The sequence below is a fragment of the Schistocerca gregaria genome, unplaced genomic scaffold (genome assembly GCF_023897955.1).
Source record: "Schistocerca gregaria isolate iqSchGreg1 unplaced genomic scaffold, iqSchGreg1.2 ptg000396l, whole genome shotgun sequence".
NCBI lineage: Eukaryota > Metazoa > Arthropoda > Insecta > Orthoptera > Acrididae > Schistocerca > Schistocerca gregaria.
The window spans coordinates 371,384-382,208 of record NW_026061835.1 but is presented as its reverse complement, the minus strand read 5'-3'; positions in this window follow the sequence as shown (position 1 = coordinate 382,208).

Genomic DNA, 10,825 nt, shown 5'->3' with positions numbered 1-10,825 from the left:
TGACTCCTACCCCACCTAAGTGCCCACACAAATGGCAGATTTCTAAGGATGATTAGAGATTTAATGCTCCCTATCACCCTTTGAGAAACATTATTTCCCCACTTACAAACGTAATCATCAGTGCCAACAATGTTCCATTCTTGCACTTCAACTTTACTGGGCAATGTCACAGTCCCTCATTTGACTGAGCCATGTTGGGGCTCTTCCCACATGAAGAGATGTGCTCTCTATGTTTTTAACCACCATTCTATGATGGCGAACAACATTCATTGTAAACAGTCGCATACTTTGTCTCGTCACACCCTTAAGGATAGCAAAAAAACTGGCTGGATTAAATTTACTTGTTCCTTTAACAGTTCGATTTCCACTTCTGTTGTGTGGCCCAACCTCAGATAGCTCTGTGAGACCAAGATACATTCACAAATTCCTGGCCCGATAGCAGCAGATGTAGCCATGATGGACCTAATCACTATCTCTACGATCTGTGATTTTATGTTGTCTGTTATTTTATGATGTCTGTTATTTTATGATGTCTGTTATTTTATGATGTCTGTTATTCATTTCCCCTTCCGTGATCCTTTTGACTACTACACCAGGTCATAGTTGAGGAGTGTTCAATCCAGAAAACTATGCTGTACCTTTGTTTTGGTCACTGGCAGTATCCTTAAACCAGCCTTCAAACATCCATAAGCTATGATCTGAATTCCCAACCTGCCTCCTTGCGTTTAGTAGGCATCTTTGCCCTGCTCTGCGACAGTTGCTGTATGTGGCAGCTGGCAGCTCTAGTGAATTCATACTGTTAAGCTCAATTAAAATTGAAATATTTTGTGGTTCTTAACTTGTATCAATATCCTGTTTTCATCAATCTCACATTTATAAAATTCCATATCTATCTACCTGTCACAGCACCTGATTCCTAATTGCTATAAATATTTAATTTACCAACTTATTAACACTTAGATGAGCATGTGCAGTGAGATGACATACCACTGCCACGTTTCAAGGTTTTTGATTTGCACTTAAATTAAGTCTATGTAAAGTTATTCAGCTTTTAAAATTTTTTTGCAGGTGCCAGAACAAGTGCAGGCAGAGGAGGAATTAGCAGGTGAGATTTTCGCTTTCCTCAGTAGCTTAATTACATGTTAAAGTTATCACTTTAATGTTGTCTTGTGTGGCACATATATTTTCATCTTTTTCTTTGACATAAGTTCTTCATTGGTGGTGAGGTAAAATATAAATTTTACCAGTGAAACGGTTGTTCAGAATGAGAAAAGTGAAGACTGGCTACGATGGTGGAATGAGGGCTGAGCACTGAGCAGTGCTGGAATAGGAAGGTATGGATGTATGAGAAAAGTGAATAACTGAGGTGGAGAGTCGTAGGAGCATAGAATATATTGCCTGGAGGGTTCCCACCTTCACATTTAGGAAAAGATGGTGTTTGTGGGCATCATCTGTATGTCTCAGGCAGTGAAACAGTAATTGAAATGAAGGATGTTTTGTTGAGGTCCCGCAAACTTGTTTCTTGCCCTGTTGGTAGGTGGCCCTTTATGTGGACAGGCAGCTTGTTTGTTGTCCTGCCACCATAGAATGCAGCACAATGGTTGCAACTTAGGTTATTTATAAAATGACTGGTTTCACAGTTACTCCTGCCCTTGATGGGACAGCTGGTGAATGGGACCAGAGTGGAGCAGTAGGTGGTGGTGGTGGTGGTGGTGGTGGTGGTGGTGGTGGTGGTGGTGGTGGTAGGATGTATGGGACAGGTCTTGTAGCTAGGTCTGTTGGATGGATATGAGTGATGAGGTAATGGATTGAAAATCCTTCCTAAACACTCAGAATCCTAAAGCCGTCCTTTCGTTCAGGTTCACTGAGCACATCTTGAGAGTTGGATTGAGATTCAAGACACCCTATCCACATCCCACTGAACCTCAACAGCTTCTCCCCCTTTGCTTCCCCTGGACCTTCACAAGCCATCAAGCCACCTTCATAGTAGTTGACATCCACTTCAAAGGTGGCTTCTTCACTGCTTCTGTCCATATTAAACCTACTAAACACAAGTGATGCCTCCATTTTGACAACTGCCAGCCATTCCATTCCTAGAAGTTCCTTCCATACAGCTTATCCACCTGCAGTTCTCACATCTACAGTCATGAGCATTACTCCTCGAAGTTACTGGGGGACTGAATAAAGCTTACAATAACGAATCTCCTGTGCCTTATATTTGCAGTCTCCCCCCAAGTCTCTCTGTCTGGCCACAGAGGAGCATTCCCCTCATAACTAAGTACCAACCACAACTGGAACAACTGAATTACATTCTCCACCAAAGTTTTGAATACCCGTCATTGTGTTCTGAAATTTGAAATGCCATGCCTACTATCCTTCCCACCCTTCCCACCCTTCCCACAGTGCTATTGCTCTGTCCACCAAACTTACAAAATATAATTGGCCATCTGAACACAAACCCTGCTCCCAACCCATTACATCATGGCTCATATCCCTGTAACAGAACTAAATGCAAGGCCTGTCCCATACATCCTTCCACTGTCACCTCCTCCCGTCAGTTCACAAATATCACATACCCACCAAACCAGTCATGTGATTCACAAGCTAATCTGCACCCACTGTGCTGCTATCTGCATGGGACTGACAAGCAACAAGCTGTCTGCAGGAAAGGCCACTTACAAACTGTGGCCAGTAAACAAGTGGACCACCCTGTTGCTGAACAAGATGCCAACATCACATCATGCACTTCAATGATTGCTTGACAGCCTGTGCCATTATGGATCCTTCTGAACTGCACAAGTGGGAATCCTGCCTGCAGTATATCCTTTGTTCCCATAACACTCCCAGCCTCAACCTTGCGTAGTCAGTTTGCTCACCCATTCTGACCTTTCCACGTCTCCATAGAAGAAATGTTTTCATGTACGTGGAGAGAATGACTGATAATAAGTATCCAAAGATAATGTATGTAAAGTTTCTCTGTCCCTTTGTTGGCAAAATATTTCCCATTAAGATATTTGCTACAGTCTGTTCGCAAACCAATCTGTATGTATTCGTGCCTCACCTTTGTACTGGGAGTCCAGCATGGAACTGCCATCTACCACCCATACTCGTGGTCATATGGCTATCTGAGCAATATTTCTCTCCTTGTGCATAACGTTAGAACTTTGTTGTGATACATAAGGCACATGTTAATGATGTGCAAGTGAAGCAGATTCCTAGTGCAAGCAACATAAAAATACTTCATATATGCACTAAGCTTGTCACTAATATGAGAATCATTCTTTGAAGTGTTAGGTGAACACTGCAAAGTTGCACTGGTGATATCCCAGATTCCAATGTTGTTGTTGTGCTTGGAGGAAAAGTTTTCTATGCAGCAGCATAAAATATATCAACTGTCACCCTCATGGAGGCAGTGGCAGTGGCATACAGGAGGCACAGACCTGGAAGAATAATATAGGAATCGGGCCACATGATTAGTGAAGGAGGATGGTGAGGTGGAATGACACAGATCAAGGCTACGCAATGGAACACAAGGCATAGGTATAATTTTCCAGAGACAAAGAAGTAATGAAAACAGCACAAAAAGAGAGATGTTCCTGAGTAGCCAAGTGGAATAGAGCTTCATTGCAGCACAGATTGTGTGTAACAACATGCAGCTAATGAAACAGATTTCTAGTGAATGCAAGATAGAGAATGCCCCATTCCACTGAAAGATATTTGCTACTATGAGAACTATTCTTGAATCTCCAGTTCAGCCCTCAGTCGGTAACAACTGAGGAGGACTGCTGTAGGCACCTGGAGTGTAGGTTGCACTGGTAACCTCAATATTGAGGACTGCATTCTTATTAAAATAGCCATGGCACCCCGAAGTAGATAGTTGATATAGAGTTTGTGACCTACTGCGCAGTGATCTATGAAGGCTCTGCAGTGCAGGAATACTGGAAAATTGTCCAGCGTTATGGGCCCTTGTATGGAAACTATACAGTGTCTGTCATAGGGAAGATGAGCTATACTGAGTTTGTTTCAGGCCACTTAATACACCAGCAACAGAGAGTCATTTGTTGAATTCCACAAGTTAGCATTGTAAGGTTCCAACCAGATGGTACACCACCCAGTTTCACCTCACCCTATTATGTTTCCTACGCCATCCTTTTGCCATACCCATCAAAGATCTTACTGCCTCACCTCTATGAAGAAAACACCTGAGAAATACCCCACTTTATTTGTCATGCCCTCTTGTGGCTGTATGTACCCATCTTTAAGTAAAGAATGAAGGGTTGCATTCTATTTATTTGATGTGGCACTTTGACTGCATGAACAGCAAAAGTGGTAAGTGATAACCATTTTTCCTATTACTTTGTGTGGTTTATCCCTGAGAAAAATTCACGATAATTTGAAATTTGGGGTGAAGTTCCTGCAAGTCACTAAGTGCTCTCATTGTAAAATACTTGATAAATATAATGTTTGCATATGCCTGCAGTGAGTGAGGCTGCATATGCAGTCATACACACAATTCCTAACTATTCCTCTTGCCACAGTGAATTAATCCTGTAACATAAATTTGTATGTTTCAATAAGCACATTACTACAGGATTGTAAAATTTGGTCCTTAATTATGTGAAATGTTGACTAAACATTTATTTGCCCTTGTGCATTCTTCAGATAGCACCCTCCAAATGGAATAAAATTTTGGCTTTCTTGGAATCGGTTAGTAATGTTCATTGTTGAACATAATTAAGTGGATCAGATGCTCAGTTATTCACTGATCAGTAGGCACATTAAAAGATGGAAATAATTCTTTTCTTTATCATGTCATATTGTAACATTGTTAGTGAATCATCTGTTTATTTTACCTTTGCAGGTAATGTAATTTTTATATTAACACGCAATTTCTTTTCTTGTCAATCAGGCCCTGTTGAGGAGCAAGGTCCACGTCCTATTGCTCAGGTGAGTGAAACTAGAGGGTAGCACCTGTGAGACTGTCAGAGCATGGGTGAGTTTCACCAGTAGCGAAACAAGTTTGGTTTTGTGGCATGTAATGAACACCACACAGTTTCCTGGCCTCCTCCTCAGGGTGCTCACAAATTTTGTCAGCCCAGTGTTTTCAGCATTTCTGTGCACTGCCCTTCATAAACCCCATTTTAATTAATCAGCTCCTTTCTACATATCCTATTCATCTCCACTTCATTCTGATGGTTTTTTGCACTCCAATCCTTCCTTGCCCCACAACCTTTGCAACTTCGTCCACACTGTTAACCGAAATGTTATCTCAAGTCCATTATCACACTAAAATGGTCTAGTGTACAAGCCAAAAAATATCTCAAACAATACTTTCATACTGGCTAATAACTGCTTCACTGCATGTTCGTGTCCAGATGTAATGACAGTTGTCACTGTGCTCATTGATCTAGAGGTTAGGTACATCACTGAACCAGAATGAGGTAGTAAGGAATAAACCAAAAATCAGCAGGTACGGTGAAGCCTCATAATGCAACTTTTGTTGTCCCACTCGGTAGAAATTCTTCATTCATATGCAACAGAGTTCATCCACAAGAGAAAAAACATTTCTAAAGTGAATAAAAGTTTGAACTCACTGACTGGCCTTATTGCTACAGCCATCATTCATAGATACTATAGACATTGCGAAATATGTAACTTTACGCTACAGAAGAATGCTGAAGATTAAATGGGTAGATCACATAACTAATGGGGAGGTATTTGAATAGGATTGGGGAGAAGAGGAATTTGTGGCACAAATTGACCAGAAGAAGGGATCAGTTGGTAGAATATGTTCTGAGGCATCATGGGATCACAAATTTTCTTACTGGAGGGCAGCATGGAGTGTAAAAATCGTAGAGGGAGATTAAGAGATGAATACACTAAGCAGATTCAGAAGGATGTAGGCCGCAGTAGGTACTGGGAGATGATGAAGCTTGCACAGGATAGAGTGGCATGGAGAGCTGCATCAAACCAGTCGCAGGACTGAACACGACAACAACAACACCCAAGTGATATGTTACACCTCTGTAGATGTGATAGCTACAGTTGTCAAATATATTGAAACTACAAAACAAGTACCTTTCCAAAATGATAGCAAGAGTCATGATTCTTGCTATTATCATATCGAGACACACTTCAATAAATCTTTGTAGAATATTTTCGTGGCTGTTAAACAGATATCTTGTGTTTTTGATAGAGAGGTCGTCATGTCTCTGTTTGTGAAGATTTTAACACATGTAGCTTAATAATTCAAGAAAACTAATTTCGTGTTTGGTAGCTCATGTTCACAGATTGTGCTGAGTGAAGTAAAAGTACGTGTGTAGCTACTTCTGCTTTTTGGGATTTGCTTCCAGTAATATTCAGATAGGTCTCTGAATCAGGAAACAGAATCAAATAATAAATCTTTTGTAAATCATACAGATCTTGTACTTACTTCTGTATGCTGATAGGTGTCCCTCCTGCAATGACTATATGAACAATGTGCCTGGTGCCTGTCATAAGAATTCAACTATATAGTGCCTGCCACAAGGAATGCAACTCTGAGGGCAACGGCTCATTCCACATTAACTTATGCTGCCGTAGACATTGCAAAAATATCCTTAATGTAATAACAATGGGACTAATTAATCCAAAAGGATACAAATGTCTGCTGTGGCACACAATAGTAAGTGTTTTGTGAAACTGTAGATATTAGGTTTGATATTGTTTGCAATTTTAAAATGATCATCACCTGGATGCTAGAATAAACCTGAAGTTCTAATATCCTCAACATTATCAAGCAGTGAAAGTAGTTGGGTTTCCTGCTCCACTGAGGGCATACTTTTGAATAGTGTGGCACTGTTTCTGTACAATTTCTGTAGTGAATATCCACTTCTGATCAATGTCTTCAGGATCTTGCTGGAGCTCGATTTCTGCCCTTACTGTATCACAACATGAGATACAGTGGTCCATATTGAAATGATTAGTGAGAATTTTTGCTGCCTCAGTCTGCTCACTCTCTTCGTGAGCTAATCGTAATAGACACGGTGCTGGAGGGAAGGGGCCACAAGTAATTGTGCATTTCTGAAGTGAAGCAGATCTATCGCTCGTCCACAATATTCACTGGAAAGTGACCCACCTGTGGGTCCGGGGTTAGAATAGGCCTGAGGTATTCCTGCCTGTCATAAGAGGAGTGTCGCCCCCCTTCTCCGTGCCGCCCCCCTTCTCCGTGCCAGTCTGTCCTTTCTTTCCCCCTGTCCTTGCCTGAAGGCTGAACCACACATTCGCACGCATTGCTGGTGACAGGTTATGCGTAATTCTCCATCCTGGGTAGACAAGTAAGGCATGCACGTACCCTCTGGTAAAGTCCAGGCCCAGGGAGGGGAGATTGACGGAGCTGATATCTTCAATGTCAATTGGTTCCTCCGTCTGTTTCTCGGAAGGTGTGACCTGAGGTGTGAACAATAACCTAAGGTGGGAGTGCCCTCTGATTGGGTCCCCACAAGAAAGGAAAGCGCCATTGGATATGCTGGCAATCATAGGGGATTACTCTGCAATGGATATCTCTTCTTTTCTCTCTTGACTTCCGCCCACAAAGGGAAACTTGACCAGGCACCAGTGACAAAAGTACTACCGCCTGCCCCACAGTTCCTCGTAGTTTCTTGATCTGAGGATGGAATGGATTTTTTCTCTGTCAACCCTTTCGTTATCCAGAAGGGCTTAAATGACATAGCAGGATCAGTCAAGCCTTGTACGAGGTTGCGTAATGGTACCTTGTTACTAGAAACTGAGAGCACCTTTCAGCTACAAAAATTGCTTCGGGCCACACCCCTGTACACATTCCCTCTCCGGCTGGAGGCTCACCGCACTTTAAATTCGTCTCATGGTGTGGTATACACTAGATCACTCAATGGATTGACTGACAAGAAAATTGTCTTTCGTCGCTGAGCAGGGCGTGATGGCTGTCCATAGGTTCATGAAAAAGGTCAACAATGACCTTGTACCACCCCGGACACTTTTCTTGACCTCTGATAGTGTTCAGCTGCTGTCGCACATCAAAGCAGGCTACGAGGTTATTTCTGTTCCCCCATATGTCCCGACACCTACGTGCTGCTACCAGTGTCACTGTTTTAATCGCACGCGCCAGTATTGTTCCAATGTGGCTAAATGTCACTTGTGGCTGGGCTGCCCATGAGGGTGAATGTCCACCTCCATCTCCTCGTTGTGTGAACTGTCAGGCTGACCATGCAGCTTCCTCCCGCGACTGTCCCATCTACAACGAAGAACGCTGTATCGAAGAAATTCGGGTCAAAGAGAAAGTCTCCACCTCGGCTGCTCGCAAGCTATTTGCAAGTAGGAATCCCACGCTGCTCCCAGCGGGGAAATAAAGTACTGTCCTCGCCTCTCCTTGGACTACAAGGAGGTGGCGATGCAGACTTGCGATCTGACCTTCAGCACTACGGTCGCCCGGTTGACATCTCCTCTTCCTCCCATTACCCCTAAGACACAAGCACCTTCATCAGCTTCTGCCAAGACGAAGACCCAGAAGTCTGATAAATGGGCCTTCAAGAAGGAAGTCTCGTGCAGACTTCCTATGTACCTCGAATTCCCAGCCATCAACCAATACTTCCACAAAACGGCCTTCCAAGAAGGCTCATAGGAGACACAGTTCTCCTTCCCTGCCACGGCGCACTTCTTGTCCTGTGCCACCCAGCGGTTGCAGCCCCAGGCTGTCATCCGTTTCGCCTGGCTGCACCGCAGGTAGCTGAACATCTGTCTGTTCACCAGCAGAGGAAGCTTCCCCTGCCGGCCATCTTAACAAGATGGCCGATGAACCTATAGAACAAATGGACGATGACTGTCCGCCTACTGTTAGCGGCGGCAGTGCTCGCTCAACGCCGGGCCCTCAGCGGCCTTCGAGGTGAACCCTTCTTGCATCTTCATCTTCTCACGATGGCATTTATTCACAGGAATATTCGCAGCTTTATCTCCAACTGATAGGACTTGAAATTGCTGCTCCGCTTGCACCGTCCGCTCATCATAGCCCTCCAGGAAACGAAGCTATGCCCATGCAATCACATTGCGTTGGCACACTACACCTATGTGCGTTTTGACCTACCCTCTGTGGCAGGTATTCCGGCTCATGGAAGGATTATGTTGCTGGTCCGGGATGATATCTACTATGATCCCATGACATTGCACACCGGCCTGCAGGCAGTTGCCATCTGCATTACTCTCCCCAGTTTTACATTTTCCATTTGTACCGTTTACATTCCATCGTCGTCTGCTGTTACCAGGGCAGACATGCTGCAAATTATTGCTCAGCTCCCTGCACCATTTTTGTGAACTGGACAGCAACAATGCTCACCATCCTCTTTGTTGCTCTCCAGCATTCTGTCCGAGGGCTCCCTGTTAGCAGAAGTTTTCAACCAGCTCAATCTTATCTGCCTCAATACTGGCGCCCCTATTTTCCTTTCAGACACCTCTCACACCTATTCCCATTTAGACCTCTCTGTATGTACTACCCAACTTGCACGACGGTATAAGCGGTATGTGGTTTCTGATACATATTCGAGCAACCACTTCCCATGTGTTATCCATCTCCTGCATCATACCCCCCCTCCGTGCTCAACTAGTTGGAACATCTCCAAAGAAAAGTGGGGGCTCTTCTCTTCTAGGACGACCTTTCAGGATCAAACCTTCACAAACTGCGATAGTCCAATTTACTTTCTTTGTATCTGTTGATGTTATGTGATCTAAAGTGTTGTAGAAGTGGTTATGAAATTGCAGTGGTGTAGCCGATGTATTTATATGAGTGACTGCTTTGTGTATTTTGCTAGTTTATGCTCATTCTAGAAAGAATTTTCTTAAATTGTCTACCTTTCCATAATGAGGTTTCTTATGTCTATAAATCCCCTTCCTCCTCCCATTCTGCTTAATGTGAATCTTTCTGTTGCTGAATGTATGTGATGTATTTTATATTTGTGGTATTGTGATCGTGTAAGTGTATTGAGTGCTTCTAGGTCTGTATTACTCCATTTCACTACACCAAATGAGTATGTCAACATTGGTATAGCGTAATTATTTATAGCTTTTGTCTTCTTTCTTGCTATCAATTCTGTTTTCAGTATTTTTGTTAGTTTTTGTCTATATTTTTCTTTTAGGTCTTCTTTAACATTTGCATTATCTATTCCTATTTTTGTCTGTATCATAGATATTTATAGGCATTTGTTTTTTCTATCATTGGTGAATACTTCTGTTATCTTTAGTAATTGGTCGAGTTGTTGATTTGTTGCTGCCAGTAGTTTTAGCTCACCCATGTATAGCAAATGTGTGATTTTGTGTGGGTATGTTCCAGTAATATTGTATCCATAATTTGTATTATTTAGCATGTTGGATAGTGGGTTCAGAGCAAGGCAGAACCAGAAAGGACATAATGAGTCTCCTTGGTATATTCCACGCTTAATCTGTATTGGCTGTGATGTGATGTTATTTGAATTTGTTTGGATATTAAGTGTGGTTTTCCAATTTTTCATTACTATGTTTAGGAACTGTACCAATTTATGATCAACTTTGTATATTTCCAATATTTGTAGTAATCATGAGTGGGGTACAGTATCAAAAGCTTTTACGTAATCAATGTATGCATAGTGTAGTGACCTTTGATAATAGATGAGGAGGTGACACATCAAGCTAAAACTAAACAGTTGCTCTTTACATCCTCATGCTCCTTTGCAACAACCTTTTTGTTCTTCATTTATAATTTTGTTCTTTGTTGTATGTGTCATTAATTTCTGTGTAATGACTGAAGTTAATACATTGTATATTGTTGGTAGGCATGTTATGG